The following is a 22,854-nucleotide window of genomic DNA, read 5'->3' as shown; positions in this document are numbered from 1 at the left end:
GGCTGGACCGCAGCAGAACGCTGCCATCCAGCCTGTCATCCCGCAGACACTGAGAAGCGCAGGCATGCTTGCGCTCCTCAGTGTCTCTCTGTGACGGCATCCAGATGAGCCGACAATGAACTCGGCTCACCTCATGCACGTCACTGACAGCGTGGGAGAATTCTCACGCTGAAGCGCTGAGTGCAGGAGAATTTTCCCACGCTGTCAGTGACGTGCATGAGGTGAGGTCATGTCCAATGAACTCAGCTCACCTCATGTACGTCACTGACAGCGTGGGAGAATTCTCACGCTGAAGCGCTGAGTGTTAGAACCTTGCTCTTAGGTTTTTTCCTTTGCTGGTCACATGACCTTGTTGGCCTATTTAATCCTGCTCCGCCCTTCTGGCTTTGCTGGACTTCATTGTTTAACTACTTTCTAGCTAGCCTGTGCTCTGTATCTAACTCTGTTAGTTTGCTTGGTCTACGGACCTCTAAGTTCTATTTATTTTGTTTGTTCGTCTGTCTGCTACTATTTCTGTTAGGAGGTGTCCATTTTCCTCCCAGTCCTTAGCACTTGTAGGGGTTCCTTCCCCACATCTATAGGTCTCCGTACAGACTAGTTTAGGACTTTAGCAGGTCTGATCGCAGGATCAGGTCCCCTGTTACATCGTAGGGATTAAGCTGAGTTCTATCGTAGGGACAGATCTCCTCTCTTTCCTTAGCTCTGGTAGCAGAACATAACAGTAAGTCCAGCCCAGCAAATGCTCTAAGGAAAGATTTTTTTTCTGTTTCATCATGGTGTCGGTTCTGGATTTGGCTAAACACCTGCAGGGACTCTCTTTGGAGGTGACTGAGCTCCGTCAGCACGTGAGTAACTGTCCTGGAGCACATTTCTTGGAGCCTAAGGTACGTTTGCCGGATTTATTTTTTGGTGAACACCGAGAATTTTTTTCATTTAAAAATGCTTGCTTATTGTATTTTCGTTTGAGACCCAAGTCCTCTGGGGATGATTCCCAGCGCATAGGGTTTATAATGTCACTTTTGCGCAAAGAGCCTCAGGAGTGGGCCTTTTCTTTTCAACCTAGTGATACATGCTTTAGATCAGTGGATAGTTTTTTTTCTGCTTTGGGACTATTTGAGACAGAGTTAAGACGTTTGAGACAGGGATCAGGTAATGTGGAAAAATATTGTACTCATTTCCGTCGATGATCTACTCAAACAGGGTGGAACGATTCTGCTCTGAAAAGTCTATTTCTTGCTGGGCTCAGTGAAAGGGTTAAAGACCTGCTAATTGCTTATCCTACACCTGAAGATTTGCAACAGGCTATGCAATTAGCTATACGGGTGGATAGGAGACTGCGTGCAAGGGTTAATGAGAGCAAATCCTCTGCTATGTCAGTTTCTGGTTATGAGAATGTGTGTACTAACAGTGGTGAATCGATGGAGATTGGAGCGATGGCACCTCGCTCTCAAGACAAAGATCGCAGATTTTCTGAAGGCTTGTGTTTCTATTGCGGAAAATCTGGTCATTTAATTAAAGACTGTGAGCTTCGTATCAAGAAAGAAAAAAAAATGGTCAGTCATGCCCGTATTGCCTGTTTAAATTCCAAGGGTGTATTTTTAGCTGCTTCCACGATTGCTCAGGAAAAATTAATGGAATTTCGGGTGTTTGTTGATTGTGGGTCTACTCTGAATGTTATTGATGGGGGATTCTTGGAAAGACTCAATTTAAAACCCGAACCTTTATCATCCCCCATTGCTGTGGTTTCTGTGGATGGTTCCCCTTTGAAGAATATTACTCTCAAGGTCTGTGAATTTCCTCTCACTATTAATGGTGTTCACCATGAGAAATTGGATTTGGTAGTGTTGAATAACTTGCCTTCTCCAGTAATATTGGGATTGCCCTGGTTAAAATTTCACAATCCTGTACTGGATTGGTCTACCAGTGAAATTAAATCCTGGAGCCATAAATGTTATGACAAGTGTTGTAACGGGCGTATTGCAGCTTTGGATAGGGGAGAATTGCCTGTTCCTATTCAGGATTTTTGGAGAGTTTTTTCTGAGAAGGAATCGCAGGTTTTGCCTCCCCATAGAGACTATGATTGTTCTATTGAATTTGTCCCTGGAGCGACTCTTCCTAAAAGTCGTTTATTTAACCTTACTATTCCTGAGAGAAAGGCTTTGGAGGAATACATACAGACAAGTTTGGCCGCCGGTCACATTAGGCCCTCTAAGTCTCCTGTGGCGGTTGGATTTTTTTTTGTAAAAAAAAAGGACGGCGGTTTACGTCCTTGTCTGGATTTTCGTGAGATTAACAAAATTACTGTACGCAATCCTTACCCACTGCCATTGATTCCTGATCTGTTTAACCAGTTAATGGGGGCCAAGTGGTTCTCTAAAATTGACCTTAAGGGGGCATACAATCTGTTGCGCATGAAGGAGGGTGACGAATGGAAGACTGCTTTTAACACTCCTGTGGGTCATTTTGAGAATCTGGTTATGCCTTTTGGTCTTACTAATGCTCCTGCATTTTTTCAGAATCTTATTAATGACATCCTTAGACCTTTGATCGGCAAAAATGTGGTTGTGTATTTGGATGACATTTTGATTTATTCGCCGGATCTGGAGTCTCATTGGCGGAGCGTACGTGAGGTATTACAGTTATTAATGGACAATTCGCTTTTTGCTAAGCTGGAGAAATGTGAGTTCGCTGTACAGAGAATTAGTTTTTTGGGCTACATTATCTCCAGCGAAGGTTTTGAGATGGACCCGGTTAAAGTTCAAGCTGTACAGGAATGGCCTAGGCCTATTGGTTTGAAATCGATACAGAGGTTTTTGGGTTTCGCCAATTATTACAGAAAATTCATAAAAAAATTTTCTAGTATTGTCAAACCTCTGACCGATCTCACCAGGAAAGGTGCTGATGCGGTTCAGTGGTCTTCTGAGGCCATTGAAGCTTTTGTGTATCTCAAGGAGAGGTTCACCTCTGCTCCCATCCTTATGCAGCCTGATGTGACTAAGCCGTTTTTGGTTGAGGTTGATGCTTCCTCTGTGGGGGTTGGCGCAGTATTGTCTCAGGATAACGGGGATGGATTACATCCCTGTGCCTTTTTTTCAAAAATTTTTTCGGAGACTGAACTGAATTACGATATTGGTAATTGGGAATTATTGGCTATTAAACTCGCATTTGAACACTGGCGCCACTTCTTGGGAGGTGCGGAATTTCCCGTTCAGGTTCTTACGGATCATAAAAATCTGATATATCTTGATGCTGCCAAGCGCCTGAATGCCTGTCAGGCTAGGTGGGCACTGTTTTTCTCGCGGTTTAATTTCTCCGTTACTTACATCCCTGGTACTAAGAATGTTAAGGCGGATGCCTTGTCTCGCAGTTTTTCTCCCATAGTCGGTGCTGAGAAAGAGGAGAACATTTTACAAGAAGGTGTTGTGATAGCTGCTTTGGACTCCGTTTTGGAAGATGAGATTCTTAAAGCACAGGAGAATGCCCCATCTAACACTCCTCATGGGAGGTTGTTTGTGCCTGGGACCTTTAGGAGAGATTTGTTTGTTGAGTGTCACGAATCTCGGTTGGCAGGTCATCCCGGAATCTCTGAGACCAAGAGACTGGTGGGTCGCAGTTTTTGGTGGCCTGGATGGCAGAAGGAAGTCATTAAGTGGGTGCGCCAATGTACTATATGTGCTAGATCTAAGTCCTCACATACTCCTGCTGCGGGGTTGCTTTGTCCTTTGGAGTAGTGTTGAGCCACCCCCGTAGTGTTCGAGTTCGGTTCGGTTCGTCGAACACCCGTGTGTTCGCCGAACTGTTCGTCGAACTGTTCGTCGAACACCTTCGAACACCGTTAAAACCAATGGCAGGCAAACAAAAACACATAGAAACACATAGAAAACACCTTCAAAGGTGTCCAAAAGCTGACAAACTGCTCAGAAGACACAACTAACACATGGAAAAGTGACAAGTACATATAGTCATGCGAAAATAAAAGAGGTGGAGGAGTAAAAGGAGGGGGAGACACAGATATAGGCATGTCATGCCCTTCTAAAATCCAAAAAGTGAGAAGCCGACACGGCCAGTCCGCTCCTGCCCGTGCCACCTCCGTGTCGCCGGGTTTGTGCCAGAGCCGCGGTGAACCCTGATGGCCAGCCCCCCTCTCCCAATACTGGTGCCTGTCCGCTGGTGGGTCGAGCGAGCCCCCCTGTGGTGGAGGCAGCTCTAAGCTTTTTAATTTAAATTGTCTCTCTAATTTGAATGAATACACTTTAAATCCATTTACAAGGATCTATTGGAGGGCAAGTCTCATGCCAGCAGCCGCGTAATTCCAGCTCCAGTAGCGTCCACTAAAGCTGCTGCAGTTAAAAAGCTTTTATAAGGATCGAGCTCGGCTGTCCACCGCAAGGCATCCTACTGCCAGTCCCAGCCCCTATGCCTTGGGGTGCCTCCTGATGCTCTTCACTGAGTATCCCATGGTCCCGAAGCATTTCCTTTGAAAAAATTAAGTGTCTAAACTACAGGTGGTGTAGCTTGCTTAACAGCCGGGATAATCCGCTGACTAGCAGACACTGCTACTAGGCACAAAGTATTTCCTGGGCTAGATGCAGTTAAAAATTTGTAATTAGATACTCTCGTTGGATGCTGAGAAAGCATTCCATAGAGTCTCCTGGCACGCCATATATGATTCTCTTAAAAAGCTTGGGGTAGGGGTCTAGGGGACCCTTTTATAGCCAATATCACGGCCCTGTATCGCAATACGTCACCTAGGCTGAAGATAAATGGAACTGAAGCACCCTGAGGGCTCGGTTGCTACAGAGGTATTGCACCTCACCCAGAGGTGTGATATCTCACTCTCAGGTAAGGATGGAGTGTGGATCAGGACCCGACACCTGCATGCATTACACCACATTGCCGTGGGGCAGGGCGACCAATATGCCCCTGAGATGGGCACGACAGTCCCTGTCCCTGGCTGGAGTGGGGGGAGGGAACACTGAGGAAGGGGAACCCTGTAGTGCAGGAGCAGGGAGGAAGCAGTTCCTGGGTGCATTGAGAAGGGAGTATAAAAGGTGGGCACCATCTTAGTTCATTGCAGAGAAGTCTTAGCAGAAGTGGCAGGGAGCAGGGGCTCTGCATGAGCTCTGCTCCGGAGACGGGCCTAGTAACAGAGGCCCAGGCCTGCAAGAGGGAGAAGGAAGGAAGAGGAGCGGAGAAGGCTCCAGGAACGAGGAATGAAGGGATCCCAGGGGTGCGGACGGGCGAGTCGCCACCGCACGCCCGAATCCACCTGCGTGGAGGGGTCAGGCCAAAGGGGGAGACCGGTCCCCGAACTAGTGGAGGCAGGAAACGACCCTCAGCTAGAAACCGGAGGCTCTGACATTTTATGTGGCGCAGCCCCTCGCTACACCCGCTAGGAAGGCACCACATAGGGTCAGGGAAACTGGCGCCAAGTTTACCAAGAGGAGGCCCGAGGCAGCCGGACAGAAGTGTTGGTAAGAAAGGCCAGACAAAGGACACACAAAGGGGGTCCTGTGAAGTGCTCCAAAGTTATCTGGGAGTTGTCTGAGCCCCTCACCTGGTGAGCACAGTACGACGTGGGCAGCCGTTACCTGCAGACGTGGTCTGGATAATAAGAACTGTGAGTAAAGGCCCTGTACTGCATCACTGACTCCGTGTCATTACTGCTGCTGCCCTGCACCATCACCCCCATCCTCCGCATACACTGCCCTGAGGCTATACTCCTCCCGTGGGGAGTTATGCTACGCTCTGCTGCACCCACAACACCAGCCTCAGCGGTCTGCCCTGTAGCGGCGGTTCACTCTGACCGCAATCCACGGGTGGCGTAGTCGGACATTTAAACATCAAAACCACATAAATAGTTCCGCCACTGGTTTGACCGCCCTGAGCCACGGAACCGGGTAGCCGCCACGAAGACTACAACCACCAGCATCCACCAAAAAGGGTCCGGCTCCGGGTGTCCCAAGGCCCAGGGGGTGCGTCAGAACATTTTCATCACCTTTCACAATCACCAATGGGACAAGGCAGGGATGTCCTCTGTCCCCTCTCTTATACATCCTAGTGACGGAGCACCTGCTCTCATCAATTCGTCATAACCCCAATATTAGGTGGATTGAGGTGGGAGGCACCGAGTACAAGTGCTCTCTATTTGCTGATGATGTCCTAGTATATATCACTCAATCACATATATCCATCCATGCTGTTATGGCTGAAATAGATCACTTTGTTACATGGTAAAATTTTAAAATCAATGCAGCGAAGTCTGAGGCCCTCGATGTCTCCCTCCCCAAATCCATATAGGATTCCATCCAGTCCAACTTTCCCTTTGCCTGGCCCTCACAGGGTATCAAATACTTAGGAATTCCTATTCATAGAGACCTCTCCCATCTATGTTATTTTAATTTTGGGCCCTTTATTGAACAATTCCATACAGACCACGGTTGGCAAGTTAGAACTGTAAGATTCACTACGTGAACCGCTGGTGTTTTGTGGAAAAGCACATGTACACCGCGTTCCAAATTATTATGCAAAAAGTGTTTAGGAGTGATAAGGGAAGAATTTGTTTGTTTGTCAGTTAAACTCATTGATGGTGATGTGTGTCAGGGCTCTTTATATCACTGTAAGCAATTGCAGACACCTGTGCTAATTAGTTTGGCAGGTGTGTCCAATGAAAGGCAAGACTACTTAAGAAGGCTCTCTCACATTATTAAGCAGCCTACATTTTCTGCCAAAATGGGAAAGAAAAAGGATGTGTCGGCTGCTGAGAAGCAACAAATTGTGGAGTGTTTAGGTCAAGGCATGACTACAATCAACATTGTGCGATGATCAGGATGAAGTGTCTTGGCAATCAAGAAGTATGTAGCTGATTCACAGTACACACGTGTGCGTGCTGATAAGGGCAAATTGAGGACTCTTTCCTACAGGCAATTACGTCAGGTTGAAAGAGCAGCGGCAAAAAAGCCTTGTCATAGCAGCAGACAAGTTTTTGAAGCTGCTTGTGCCTCCAATGTCCCCCGAACAACAAGATGCAGGGTCCTTCAGAGGTTTGCAGCTGTGCATACGCCATCCAGTCGACCTCCTCTATCCACTTCACACAAGCAGAAACGGCTCCAGTGGGCCAAACATTACATGAAGACTGATTTCAAAACTGTTTTGTTCACGGATGAGTGCCGTGCAGCGCTCGATGGTCCAGATGGATGGAGTGGAGGATGGCTGGTTGATGGACACCCCACGCAAACACGGCTACAGCGCCAACAAGGAGGAGGTGGAGTAATGTTTTGGGCTGGAATCATGGGGAGAGAGATTGTCGGCCCCTTTAGGATCCCTGAAGGCGCTAAAGATGAACTCCATAATGTATGTGGATTTTCTCAAACAGCACTTCCTGCCATGGTTCAAGAAGAAGAACCGTGTATTTCACAGCAAGATCATTTTTCTGCATGATAATGCACCATCTCATGCTGCACATAAAACATCTGCATCTCTGGCTGATATGGGCATAAAAGGGGACAAACTTATGGTGTGACCCCCATGCTCCCCTGACCTCTACCCCATTCAGAACCTTTGGAGCATCATTAAAAGGAGTGTCTATGATGGCGGGAGGCAGTTCACATCTAAGCAACAGCTCTGGGAGGGTATTCTGTCCTCATGCAAAACAATTGAAGCAGAAACCATCCAAAACCTGACAAATTCAATGGACGAGAGAGTTCAGAAGCTCCTTTCGAACAAGGGGTCCTATGTGAAAATGTAACATCACCTAAAATAAAGTTTTGAGTTGAAAACTGTTTGATTTCAGTTTCTAACAACCTGCTAATGCTTATAATTTCAAAAATGACCATTTTTTTGGTCTTTATTAAAATGAAAAGGTTGATCGAAAAGTTTGGGGGATCTAACAGTGTGGCAACCCAGTAGTCATGATTACTTCGAATTCTGACAATATGAGGGTCATGCTGCAGGTACTGCAGCAAGAAGGCACTTATGTGTCTTGTGCATCTCGGAGCCCCAAAATTATTTTCCGGGCTAGATGCAGCTAAAAATTATTTTTAATTTTAAATCTGGTGGAGCTTATTATAGATGGCCTAATAGGATCAGTGCTGCACACTGCTACAAAGCCCAAATTATTTTCCAGTCAAGATACAGATAAACATGATTAGTAATTTGAAAGCTTAAAACGTTTGGTAGGGTGATTTTAACCAATCATCAAGCTTTTACTCTCCCCAGGATGACACAGGGGTAGAAAAGTCATTTCGGATCCATGATTTGTTCATCTTTATGAACGTGAGTCTGTCTACATTATCAGTGGAGAGCCGCGTGCGCTTATCTGTCAGCACACCACCAGCAGCGCTGAACACACGTTCAGACAGAACGCTGGCTGCGGGGCATGACAAGATCTCCAAGGCGTAAGTGGCTAGCTCCGGCCATTTATCCAGATTGGAAGCCCAAAAAGACCAAGGGTCCAGTGACACAGTCGTGGCTTCAATGTTTACTTGGAGATACTCCTGTACCATCGTCTCTAGGCGTTGACTATGTGTCAGACTTCTTGTCTCCTGTGGCCTTGCAAAGGATGGGCTAAAAAAGTGGTGAAATGATTCCGCAAAATTGATGTTACCAGCAGATACTGTGGTTCTGTTACGGTTTGAGTGCTGAACACTTGACGGTCCCACGGTTGGCAAGTTGGAACTGTGAGATTCACTACGTGCACCACTGGTATTTTGTGGAAAAGCACATGTAAGATTCTGCAACAGTCTCTGCTGATACTCCTGCATGCGTGCATCCCTTTCTATGGCAGCGATAATTTCTGCAAATTTACTTTTGTACCGGGGATCTAACAGTGTGGCAACCCAGTAGTCAGGATTATTTCTAATTCTCACAATTCGAGGGTCATGTTGCAGGTAGTGCAGCAAGAAGGCACTCATGTGTGTTGCGCTTCCAGGAGCACCAAGTCCCTGTTGTGTTGGTGGCGAGGTAACAATCATGCTTCCTTCCTCTGTCCTCTCCCCCCAACCTCGCACAACAGAAATGTGATCAAGGTCTCCCTCATCTGATGAGTCTTCCATCAGTTCGTCCTCCACTTCTTCCTGGGCTCCTGCACCTTCCTCACTAGTTTGGCTGCTACCATGCGCCCTGGTAAAACCATCTCCCACACCCTAACATGCCTGCCGCCTTGGTGCTGCCGACCTTCTGGACCTTGCAGATGTTAGCCCTTCCGCATACAACTCCTCCTCCTCTACTTCCTCCACCTCCTCTTGTGCCACCACCTGACTCCGAATTCTGTTTAACATGTGCTCCAGCATGTAAATCACCGGAATAGTCATGCTGATAATGGCATCGTCAGCACTAAACATCTTCGTCGCCATTTCAAAACTGTGCAGAAGGGTGCATAGGTCCCTGATCTGAGACCACTCCTCCAGCGTGATTTGCCCCACCTCTGAATCTCGTTGGCCCAGGCTATACGTCAGAACGTATTGCACCAGGGCTTGTCGGTGCTGCCACAGTCGCTGCAACATGTGCAGAGTTGAATTCCACCGGGTAGGCACATCGCATTTTAGCCGGTGAAGTGGCAGGCCCAACGACTTCTGTAGAGATGTAAGTCGCTGAGCTGCGGGATGCGAACGGTGGAAGTGAGCACACAGCGACCGTGCCCTCTGCAGAAGGCCATCTAGTCTGGGATAGTGGGCTAAAAATTGCTGGACAACCAGGTTCAACACGTGAGCCATACAAGGCACGTGTGTGACATTGCCCCGGCGAAGGGCCGCACCAAGGTTTGCAGCATTGTCGCACACGGCCTTCCCTGGTTTCAGGTCCAGTGGAGACAACCATTCATGAAATTGGTTCTCCAGAGCTGACCACAACTTCTCAGCTGTGTGACTAACATTTCCCAGACATTTCAATGTAAAAACCGCCTGATGACGTTGAGCCCTACTGCCAGCATAGTAAGGAGGTGTGCAGGATCCCTTCTGCGCAGTTAGAAAGCTTGTGGCATGACCAGACAGGCTTTGGGTGCAGGTGGAAGACCGAGAGGAGGTTGAGGAGGCAGAAGCAGTGGAGGAACTTTGACATAAAGAGGATTGACGCACAACTCGTGGGGACGGCAAGACTTGGACAGCAGCCCCTTGTCCTGCTGTCACCATAGTTACCCAGTGCCCAGTCAGCGACATGTAACGCCCCTGTCCATGCCTACTCGTCCAAGTGTCTGTGGTGAAATGCACCCTGTCACACACAGAGTTTCTCAAAGAAGCGGTGATGTTGTGTGCGACATGCTGGTGGAGCGCAGGCACACCTTTCTTTGAGAAGTAGTGCCGACTGGGCATCTGGTACTGGGGCACTGCGACGGACATAAGGTCTCGAAAATCCTCTGTGTCCACCAGGCGGAAAGGCAGCATTTCTGTAGCCAAGAGCTTGCAGATGGTGAAATTCAACCTCTTAGCTTTCTCATGGCTAGGAGGAAATGGTCTTTTACTTGTCCACATCTGAGGGACCGAGGGCTGGCTATTGTGCTTAGACGGGGTTGATAAGGGTGTCCCCGGCAAACTGCCGGTCTGTGAGGAAGATGCAGGCGGACATGTTAGGTTGCCTTCATCCAAAGGTGGTGCTATCGATGTCGGACAGCGCTCAACACCAGCTGGTGTTACCACCTCCAAAGAAAATGATGACCTGCCAATCACGCTGGCTGTTGCGGGTAAAGAGGTGGCAGGTCTGCGCCCCAAAACAGGTGTGACTGCTGTCCCCCCAGTCACAGAGGATGAAGAGGCCGCGGATGCACAAGATATGGCAAACGGTGGTTGGCCCGGCCGGCTAGGCCGCATTGTAGCACACTGAGCTTCCCACTGCAACTTATGCTTCATGTCCATGTGCCGGTTCATGCATGAAGTACTCAAACTATGTATTTTTTGGCCTCTACTTAGCTTTTGCTGACAAATGTTACAGATAACACGAGTTGGGTCATCTTTATCGATCTGAAAAAATGCCCAGGCTATGCAAGGCTTAGCACCCATGCGAACTGAAGAGCCACCACGACTTGTGGTGAGAGGCAGAGTTGTGTTTGAGGATGCAGTTGTTGACGTGCTTCCAGTACTACGTCTCTGTCCAGGAAGGCGCAACCTGACCTCGTCGTCACTAGCATCTTCCTCCACCTCCTCTGCTGACCTCATCTCTTGGCTGACTGTGGGTTGACAGTAAGTGGGATCTCCGACCTCATCATCATCACCCTGTGCGTTATCACACCCGTCGTCCTCAGAGCCAACCTGTTCCTGCCCTGACAAAAAACTAAAGTTGTCGCTCCAATCAGGTATTTGAGTCTTATCATCGTCTTCCTCATTGTCTCCACCAACAGGAGTTACAGTTTGGGAATGAGGGTCTACATTATGGTCAGAACCTTCTGCGTCTGGTCCTGGATCCGACTCATAAAGATTCTGGGCATCAGTGCAGATCATTTCCTCGTCTGGATTCACAGAAGCGCTGGAGTCGACCTCTGATTCCCAGGCTATAGTATGAGTAAACAGCTCTGCAGACTCAACCATCTGTTCTACCTCATACTCAGACGGGCAGCTGGAGATTTGGGAGCTGTGAGGAAGCAAGTGCGATTTGGGTGACACCTTTGAGGACTGGAGTATTTGTGATGTTGAAGTTGATGTGGAGGAGAGCCCACTTAAAGGAGCACTTGATATCCGTTGAAGCACCTGCTGTTTTTGTGCCTCATCTGGAATTTGTAGCGATTGGCGTGGCCGTAAGAAAGGGATCTTATCACATTGTCCGCTAAAAGAAGTAGACATTTTAGTTTGGCTGGAAGATGGTCTTTCTTCTGCAGATGTTACTGTTGCTTTAACACCTACCCCACGGACACAACCTTTTTTCCCCTTCCCAACACGCCTATTCCCCTTTCCACCAGCAGCAGGCCTTTTTCCACTCATTTTGGTGGTTAACTAATTCACAACTCTGGAGTTGTTTGCACAAAAAAACAATGGATGGTAACCGAGCAGAGCTGAGTGGCCAAACTGTGGTATTAGGCCAAAACTATTGGCTGGGTTAGATGCAGAAAAAAATTATTTTGAATTTGCAACCTGATGGAGGTCAGTATAGATGGACTAATAGAGAAAGTCCGACACACTATTAGAAGGCCAAATATTTTTTCAGAGGTAGATGCAGAAAAAAATATATTCAGTTTGCAACCTGATGGAGGTCAGTATAGATGGATTAATAGAACAAGACCCACACACAGCTAGAAGCCCAATATTTTTTCAGAGGTAGATGCAGAAAAAAATATATTCAGTTTGCAACCTGATGGAGGTCAGTATAGATGGACTAATAGAACAAGTCCCACACACTGCTAGAAGCCCAAATATTTTTTCAGAGGTACTGTAGATGCAGATAAAAATTAGTTTTCATTTGCAACCTGATGGAGGTCAGTATAGATGAACTAATAGAGAAAGTCCGACACACTACTAGAAGGCCAAATATTTTTTCAGAGGTAGATGCAGAAAAAAATATATTCATTTTGCAACCTGATGGAGGTCAGTATAGATGGACTAATACAACAAGTCCCGCACACAGCTAGAAGCCCAAATATTTTTTCAGAGGTACTGTAGATGCAGATAAAAATTATTTTTAATTTGCAACCTGATGGAGGTCAGTATAGATGGACTAATAGAGAAAGTCCGACACACTACTAGAAGGCCAAATATTTTTTCAGAGATAGATGCAGATAAAAATATATTCAGATTGCAACCTGATGGAGGTCAGTATAGATGGACTAATACAACAAGTCCCACACACAGCTAGAAGCCCAAATATTTTTTCAGAGGTACTGTAGATGCAGATAAAAATTAGTTTTAATTTGCAACCTGATGGAGGTCAGTATAGATGGACTAATAGAGAAAGTCCGACACACTACTAGAAGGCCAAATATTTTTTCAGAGCTAGATGCAGAAAAAAATTATATTCAGTTTGCAACCTGATGGAGGTCAGTATAGATGGATTAATAGAACAAGACCCACACACAGCTAGAAGCCCAATATTTTTTCAGAGGTAGATGCAGAAAAAAATATATTCAGTTTGCAACCTGATGGAGGTCAGTATAGATGGACTAATAGAACAAGTCCCACACACTGCTAGAAGCCCAAATATTTTTTCAGAGGTACTGTAGATGCAGATAAAAATTAGTTTTAATTTTCAACCTGATGGAGGTCAGTATAGATGGACTAATAGAATGATGCTATGCCCAAAAGATTTTACTTCACTAGGTGCAGTAAAAAAATTGGTATTCTATACACAGGTGGTATATCTTGCAACACAGATAGGCTACTCCACTGACTAACACACTCTGCAATAGGCCAAAAAGGATTAGCTTTGCTAGATTCAGCCAAATGCTGTGAAAAAAACTTGCACAGCACTGGCACAGACCTGCCTGGCAAAAACTGATAGGAACTCATGTAACCTAGTCCTGAAAAGGACTCCAATTACAATTAGTCTTTACTCCCACAACCTATCTATTTAAGAGCACAGACCTCCCTGATAAAAGTCGTAGGAAATGCTGTAACCTAGTCCTTAAAAGGACTGCAATCACAACTATTCCCTACTCCCAAGCTATCTGTATATTTGTGCGAAAATTGGCTTGAAATTAACAAGGTATAGCGCACACAGCAACAGCGGTGCCGTCTAACACGCAGCTGCAGCAGTGAGAAAATGGTGGCGACGGGGAAAATGGCTTGGTCTTATAGGGCAAGGACATGTGACATACACTGCCAATGACACATGCCCTTGCTTGTGTGAAAAAAAGCACTTCGCTCCGTGTGTGCGCTGCTGATAGGCTGACAGATTGCACCTCCCCACTGCAAATGCGGGAAAGAGAAAAAAAAATGGAGATCTTCATTGTTCCTGCAGAGATCCATCCCCTGCCCCTCCCCCCACCCCGCTGTACACTCAAACTGCGTATTAACATTAATTTTCATCATTACTGAGAAAAAATCCAGTTATGATTTTGGTGCACGAACAGTTATCGAACATAACCTCGAACAGCCGAATTTTTCTCAAATTGTTCGTGTTCGCCGAACGGCTCGAACACCGCCCAAAACAGCTCGAATTTGAGATTGGCGAACAGTTCGAGTAGAACAACGCTCATCTCTACTTTGGAGGTTCCCAGTGCTCCTTGGACACATTTGGCTATGGACTGTATAACTGACCTTCCCCCCTCTGAGGGTTTTACTGTCATCTGGGTGGTCGTGGACCGTTTAAGCAAGATGTGTCACTTGGTTCCCTTCGTCAAACTGCCCTGCGCTAAAACTCTCGCTAAGGCCTTTGTCAAGGAAATTGTCAGACTTCATGGCGTTCCTACTGACATTGTTTCTGATAGGGGTCCTCAGTTCGTGGCTCGTTCTTGGCATGCCTTTTGTGACAGGTTGGGAGTTCATTTGTCGTTCTCGTCCGGATATCATCCTGAATCTAATGGCCAGACAGAAAGGAAAAACCAGGATGTTGAGCAGTTCTTGCGTTGTTTTGTGGCAGACAATCAAGAGGGGTGGTCTGAGTTTCTGCCACTTGCTGAATTTGCTCTGAACAATCATACATCTTCTTCTGCTGGTTGTTCGCCTTTTTTTTGTTGTTCTGGGAGACATCCGTCGTTTGGGTCTTTCTCCAAGTTGGGATCTGCCGTGCCTGAGGAGGAGAATTTTTCCGGTGATTTGGAGAGAGTTTGGATGGATGTGCGTGGTAATCTTCAGGAGGCCAACAGAAAATCTAAAGACTACTTTGATAGGAAATGACAGGAGGTTTTGTTCGCTGTTGGTGACATGGTTTGGTTGTCCTCTAGGAATCTGCGGTTGAGGATTCCTTCTAAGAAATTGGGTCCCAAGTTTGTAGGGCCCTTTAAGGTGCTTCAGGTTGTCAACCAATCTGCTGTTAGGTTGGAGGTTCCTACCTCCTGGAGAATTAATCCGGTATTTCATGTCTCTCTGTTGAAAAAAGCTGTTGTATCGGATCGTGACGCCTCTGCCTCTGTTCCTCCGGTGGTGGAGGACGGGGAATATGAAATTTCTCGCATCCTTAACTCTAGACAGTATAGAGGTAGTTTGCAGTATCTTGTGGCCTGGAAAGGTTTCGGACCCGAGGATAACTCTTGGGTGAGGTCGGATGATGTTTCCGCGTCCAGACTTATCAGAGCGTTTTACAGGAGATTTCCTGATAAGCCTGGTCCTAGGGGATCCGGAGGATCCTCTTAGAAGGGGGGGTACTGTTAGAACCTTGCTCTTAGGTTTTTTCCTTTGCTGGTCACATGACCTTGTTGGCCTATTTAATCCTGCTCCGCCCTTCTGGCTTTGTTGGACTTCATTGTTTAACTACTTTCTAGCTAGCCTGTGCTCTGTATCTAACTCTGTTAGTTTGCTTGGTCTATGGACCTCTAAGTTCTATTTATTTTGTTTGTTCGTCTGTCTGCTACTATTTCTGTTAGGAGGTGTCCATTTTCCTCCCGGTCCTTAGCACTTGTAGGGATTCCTTCCCCACATCTATAGGTCTCCGTACAGACTAGTTTAGGACTTTAGCAGGTCTGATCGCAAGATCAGGTCCCCTGTTACATCGTAGGGATTAAGCTGAGTTCTATCGTAGGGACAGATCTCCTCTCTTTTCTTAGCTCTGGTAGCAGAACATAACACTGAGTGCAGGAGAATTTTCCCACGCTGTCAGTGACGTGCATGAGGCTGATATTTAAATTTGGCGCACAAATCGGTGATTGGTCGCGGGCAGCGTCCGCGACAAATCAGCACGGTAGTGTTTAACTTTGGCGGCAAGATCAGTGATTGGTCGCGCGCCAAGACCGCGACCAATCACCGATTTGTGCGGCACATTTAAATAGCGGCCGCAACCAATTGGATGTCAGCGCCGCTCCCCGGTCCTCCCTTCACACCCTAGCCGCTGATGTCCCCACAGTATCCGCATAGTGTTACAAAGGTCCGGACATTTGTGTTAAAAATCGCTGATTGGTCGCTGGCGCTGCCCGTGACCAATCACCGATTTGGGCACCAAATTTAAATATCAGCCGCGACCAATCACCGATTTGGGCGCTAAATTTAAATATCCAATCACCCATCTTGGCTCCACATTTAAACACCGCTGTACTGATTGGTCGCGGACGCTATTTAAATGTGGCGCCAAAATCGGTGATTGGTCGCGCCCAGCGTCGGCGACCAATCAGCACAGCGGTGTTTAAATGTGGAGCCAAGATTGGTGATTGGTTGCGGCCGATATTTAAATTTGGCGCCCAAATCGGTGATTGGTCGCGGGCAGCGCCAGCGACCAATCAGCGATTTTTAACACAAATGTCCGGATCTTTGTAACACCATGCGGATACTGTGGGGACATCAGCGGCTAGGGTGTGAAGGGAGGACCGGGGAGCGGCGCTGCGGGTCGGGATACTTCTGCTGCGAGCAGTCGCTCATCTCCCGGCTTCTCGCAACGGAAGTATCCGACCAGGCAGCGGCGCTCCCCGGTCCTCACCAATACGATTAGCTGATTGGTCGCGCTCTCCGCACGCGACCAATCAGTGATCTTGGCGCTAAAGTTAAACACCGCTCTGCTGATTGGTCGCGGATGCTGCCCGCGACCAATCACCAATTTGGGCGCCACATTTAAATAGCGGCCGCGACCAATCAGCGAGCTTGGCGCCAAATTTAAACCCCGCTCTGCTAATTGGTCGCGGATGCCGGCCGCGACTAATCAGCATTATTGGCGCCAAATTTAAACACCGCTCTGCTGATTGATCGCGGTCGCCGTCCGCGACCAATCTGTAGTATTGGCGCCAAATTTAAACCCTGCTCGGCTGATTGGTCACGGTTGCCGGCCGCGACCAATCAGCAGTATTGGCGCCAAATTTAAACCCCGCTCTGCTGATTGGTCACAGTTGCCTTCCGCGACCAATCAGCGATTTTAACGCCAAATTTAAACACCGCTCTGCTGATTGGTCGCGACCACAACCTATCAGCATTATTGGCGCAAAATTTAGACCCCGCTCTGCTGATTATTCGCGACCGCCGGCCGTGACCAATCAGTGATATAGTCGCCAAATTTCAACACCGCTTTGCTGATTGGTCGCGGTTGCTGGCCGCGACCAGTCAGCGATTTTGGCGCCAAATTTAAACACCGCTCTGCTGATTGCGCCGGGTCTGCCGCATACATATTCTAGAATACCCGATGCGTTAGAATCGGGCCACCATCTAGCTTCATGAAATAATTTAAAAAAAAATTGACGTGGGGCTTCGCACTATATTTGTGTCCAGCCAGGTACAGCAGGCAGGAACGGACTGCCCCCAACCACCAGCTGCCTATTTGTACCTGGCCGGACACAACAATGTAGGGAAGCCCTTTTTTTCTTAATTATTTCATGAATTTCATGAAATAATTAAAAAAAATACGTGGGGCTTCGCCCTATTTTTGTGTCCAGCCAGGTACAACTAGGCAGCTGGGGGCTGGAATCTGCAGCGCAGGGAGGCCCAAGCTTTCTGGGCCCCACCCGCTGCAAATTACAGTCCGCATCCACCCCGGAAAATGGCGCATTCATAGAAGCGCCATCTTCTGGCGCTGTACCCAACTCATCCAGGGCCCTGGTGCGGTGGCTCACTGGGTAATAAAGGGGTTAGGGCCAGCTTGGCATTATCAGCTGGCCCTAAGCCCGAAATTCATGGGGTCACGCCAATATTGAACATGACCACTATGAATTTCTAGTAAAGTATTTAAAAAAAACACAACACCCAGAAAAAAGTCCTTTAATTGAAATAAACACACAATTCTTTATTGTTCTAAATTAAACCATACTTACCGTCACGCCCATTCCAGCTGAAGCCAACGATCTCCTGCAATAAAAGTAAAATAATAAAGCAACCTCATCCTTACCTTTCCATGGTTCCCACGATGGCTCCAGCTCTGCTACATCGAGATGACAGGCTGGACCGCAGCAGAACGCTGCCATCCAGCCTCTCATCCCGCAAACACTGAGAAGCGCAGGCTTGCTTGCCTAAAATTAAGGGGAACCCCACGCCAATTTTTTTTTAAATAAATCCTTTTATTTAACACTAAATGACAAGTACAATAATCAACACTATCACTGTACTTCTTATATATGTGACTGACATGTTTCTATCTATCTAATCTATGTGTGATGCTCTATTCCTTCTATTCTAAATTGTCGGGTACAGATGCTGAAATTTTTTTTTAATAAATTCTTTACACTAAATGACAAGTACAGTAAGCAACACTGTCACTGTACTTCTTATATATGTGGCTGACATGTTTCTATCTATCTAATCTATGTGTGAAGCTCTATTCTTTCGGTTCTAAATTGTCGGGTACCGGTGTATGCCGCTGATGAATTGCCGGCTTTTCATGTTTCACTGTTGGCACTGTTCCCATCGATTTGGGCAATCACTGTAATGCCACAACCACCATGGCTGTGGCATTACAGTGAGTGGCAGACAATCCCTGCATGATTGGTGCTCTAAATAGCGCCAGACATGCAGGACACGCTTTTGGTGCACGAACAGTTATCGAACATAACCTCGAACAGCCGAATTTTTTGCAAATCGTTCGGGTTCGTCGAACAACTCGAACACCGCCCAAAACAGCTCGAATTTGAGATTGGCGAACAGTTCTAGTCGAACACCGCTCATCTCTACCCGTGATACATGGTGCATACCTGAGTACCCGATGCAAACTCAAGTAGCAAGCACTTGCGCTCAAGACTAATGACAACTTATTCAATATGATGACCTAATGTTTTCAATTTCTGTATCGTACCTCTGGGCTCAAAATGTTCACTATACCCCTTTATAAAAATCCTTGAGGGGTCTAGCTTCCAAAATGGGGTCACTTATGGGGGGGTTTCCACTATTTAGTCGCATCAGGAGCTCTCCAAACGCGACATGGCGTCCGCTCTCAATTCCAGCCGATTTTGCAGTCAATCCCTTCTGAACCCTGCTGTGCACCCAAACAGTGTATTTTCCCCACATATGGGGTATCGGCGTACTCAGGAGAAATTGCACAACAGTTGTTGGGGTCCATTTTCTCCTCTTACCCTTGTGAAAATAAAAGATTTGGGACTAAAACATAATTTTTGTGAAAAAAGTTTGATTTTTTTATTTTCACGGCTCCATGTTATAAACTTCTGTGAAGCACCTGGGGGTTCAAGGTGCTCACTACACATCTAGATAAGTTCCCAGAGGGGTCTAGTTTCCAAAATCGTGTCACTTGTGCAGGGTTTCCACTGTTTAGGCACATCAGGGGCTCTTCAAATGCAACATGGCGTCCTCTAATTATTCAAGCAAATTTTACATTTAAAAAGTCAAATGGCACTCCTTCCCTTCCAAACTCTGCCGTGCGCCAAAACAGTGGTTTTCTCCTGCATATGGGATATCAGCTTACCCAGGAGAAATTTCACAACAAATTGTATTGTGAAATTTCTCCTGTTACCCTTATGAAAATGCAAAATTGGGGGCTGAACAACATTTTTGTGGGAAAAATGTAAAAATTTTATTTTTACGGCTCAATGTTACAAACTACTGTGAAGCACCTGGGGATCAAAGGTGCTCACCACACATCTAGATAAGTTCCCTGTCTGGTCTAGTTTCCAAAATGGTGTCACTTGTGGGGGGTTTCCACTGTTTAGGCACATCAGGGGCTTTCCATACACAACATGGCATCCGCTAATTATTCAAGCAAATTTTACATTCAAAAAGTCAAATGGCGCTCCTTCCCTTCCGAGCCCCGTCTTGCACCCAAACAGTGGTTATTCGTCACATATGGGGTTTTGGTGTGATCAGGAGAAATTTCTCAACAAACTTTGGGGCCCATTTTTTCTTGTTAAATAAAAAAAATTGGGGTTTAAAGTAACATTTTTGTGAAAAAAGTTAAATATTCATTTTTTTCTTCCATATTCTGAAAACTCCTGTAAAGCACCTGAAGGGTTAATAAACTTCTTGAATGTAGTTTTGAGCACCTTGAGGGGTGCAGTTTTTAGAATGGTGTCACTTTTGAGTATTTTCTGTCATAAAGGCCCCTCAAAGTCACTTCAAATGTGATGTGGTCCCTAAAAAAATGGTTTTGTAAATTTTGTTGGAAAAATGAGAAATCGCTGGTCAACTTTAACCCTTATAAATTAGTAACAAAAAAAAATTTTGGTTCCAAAATTGTGCTGATGTAAAGTAGACATGTGAGAAATGTTATTTATTAACTATTTTGTGTGACATATCTCTCTGATTTAAGGGCATGAATTCAAAATTTGAAAATTGCTAAACTTTTCGCCAAATTTCCGATTCTTTCACAAATAAACGCAAGTCATATCGAAGAAATTTTAACACTATCATGAAGTACAATATATCATGAAAAAACAATCTCAGAATCAGTGGGATCCATTGAAGCATTTCAGAGTAATTGCCTCAAAGTGACAGTGGTCAGAATTTTAAAAATTGGCCTGGTCATTAACATGCTAACCACCCTCGGCGGTAAAGGGGCTAAAGAAAAACTTCAATCAAAACTAAAGTTCTTTGTGTATTATTCCATCTTCCAGTTTTATTTACCTTTATTAGATACCATGTCCATTTAAACAAATGGTCAATAAATTGCTAAAAACAACCAAAAAAGTAATGAATTTACCATTTATATTCCATGCTGTTCCCTTGCCATTTCCTGTTAATATTAATCTTGGTGGACCACACCGAGACACACACTATTGTTCAAAGAAGCACTCTAATCAAAATTTTTATCCTCTTAATATATTTCAATCATCATATTACAGTATACGGCACTGTGTACTTACAATTGCACATTTTGCCTTTCTACCTTGCTAATTCATCTCTTTTCCATTAGGTCTATGACATCACGTGATTAAAAACTGACAAGCTGAATCCTTCTAAGCTCTATGTAGAAACTGGAGGTCAATTTTCATTCTATGAGTCATGAGTCACTGAAAAAGTCTCTGGCAGTAGGTAGGAGCAGAGCAGCTGGGTCAGGAGTTGAAGAGGGGGATTATAAATGCAGGGAAAAAGAGACTTCCTGCTTCTACATAGAGCAGAAAAAAACAGAAGAATTAGCTGGGTAAAATGACCCCTTGCCTGATCACACTGGGGTCTATGTGTGTCACGGGTGTGTCAGAAGAGACAGACAGTCGCCCTGTAGTTGGTTGCAGGAGATCACTACGTTTGGCATTGCAGACACCCTCTTAGAGGCTGTCTCTAGGAAACAGCAGCTACCTTCCTCTGCCTAATTAACACCCTAGCCTGGGTGTATAAATACCTGCTATGTTCCAGAGGGAGGTGCCGGGCATATTCATTACTCGTTGTGAAGGCTTTAGCATGAGCAGTACTCCTTCCTCTCTGGTACTTGAAGACATGTGCGCATTTGTCTGGAGTCGTCTAAAGCTAAGCAATTCCCCCCGTTTGTTCTCCCTTGTTGTCTTTAGTGTTCAGTGGGGATCGAGCAGTGCTCATCTCCTCCCTTCCCTAGCCTTAGCCAAATGCCAGGGAAAGACAGGGTGAGGAATGCATGCGGTGATTGATGAAGAGTCAATATAGGGACGTTAGGGGAGACAGGGAGATATTCTATCAGCCAGGAGGTCTCCACTTCCCCCTTTCCCTAGAGTCTGGGCTTCCTCTCCCTCTTCCCTTTGTGTTGCACTAAGTCTTTACCACACCTTGCGTGACAATGTGTGAGCCAGAAGTCGTTTTTATAATATAGGCTTACATCTTAAAAACTCCTTCCACCTCACACATATAGCAAAGTGTGAGCCGGCAAATTGAAATATAAGTCACGTGACTCAGAAGAAAACAAGAGCAGCACTGGAAACCAGTAAAGAAGGCGATCAATGAGTATATTTCTGAACTTATACAACACTACATATACATTTACTAAGGTTTAGGCAATAAAAAGTTTTGTGGTAGTGCTTCTTCAAACTCATTGTAATTCCCAGAATCCCGCTTTTATACTAAACAGCCTGAATAAGGTTCCTGTAACAATGGACTGCAAGGGGCAAAAGAAAGGAAGAAAAAAATATTGGACAATTCTGCAGGACTCTCAGTAATCATTTTTAATCTGTGGATGCATCATGTATCAAGGTCTCTAGTGTAAAGTTGTCCTTAATACTGGGTAATAGCTGGAAAGATATTTTAAATGTTTTTTCTAAACTATTGTTGATACGCTCTTTGAGAGAAAAGAAGTGTCTTTCTATTTTTCAAATATTGTGTAATGCATTTTTGCACTATAGATACTTTTATGCAAGAATGTATTACTTCCTTTAGCAGTTCAACAAACAAAGATAGGAGGGCATAAGATGTCCTTCCCTTGCAATCCTCCCTGTATTACACTGTGCCATGTACTGTTTGTTTACACAGTACAAGACTTGTTCTCCTACTGTCAGTCAGCAAAGACCTTGCAGCATATGTCTGGGTAATACATGCTGACTGGTACAAGTCAGCAGACTGTCTGCTGCATTGTGCAATAGCTGCAGTCTTTGGATGAAGATGAATGAACGTGTGTGACTTTGACTATGATAATAAGAGAGAAGAAACTTATTTACTGAAAACTCACATAAAGTTTCCCAATTTCGTAAATCTTAGTTTATAAATATCAATATAAGCAATGATGTTTGCATTGCTATAAATTGATGGTGAGTGAATATATTAAGATTTTTTAATGAACTATCTTCCACGATTCAATCACTTTTTCTGCACAAAGGTGTGTATTTTACACTGTTATACAGCAAATGATGATTGTTAAAAGTAACTGATTGCAAAGAAGTAAAAGCAATGATTAACATACAGTATGTCTGTGTCTCAGCACACAGTGCTCATGATGTGAATAGCAGTATGCCTAGAGTTTTGCTAG

The sequence above is a fragment of the Phyllobates terribilis genome, unplaced genomic scaffold (genome assembly GCF_046119375.1).
Source record: "Phyllobates terribilis strain yellow unplaced genomic scaffold, ASM4611937v1 Scaffold_4__5_contigs__length_816908805, whole genome shotgun sequence".
NCBI classification, from domain to species: domain Eukaryota; kingdom Metazoa; phylum Chordata; class Amphibia; order Anura; family Dendrobatidae; genus Phyllobates; species Phyllobates terribilis.
This window is presented reverse-complemented; position numbering follows the sequence as displayed.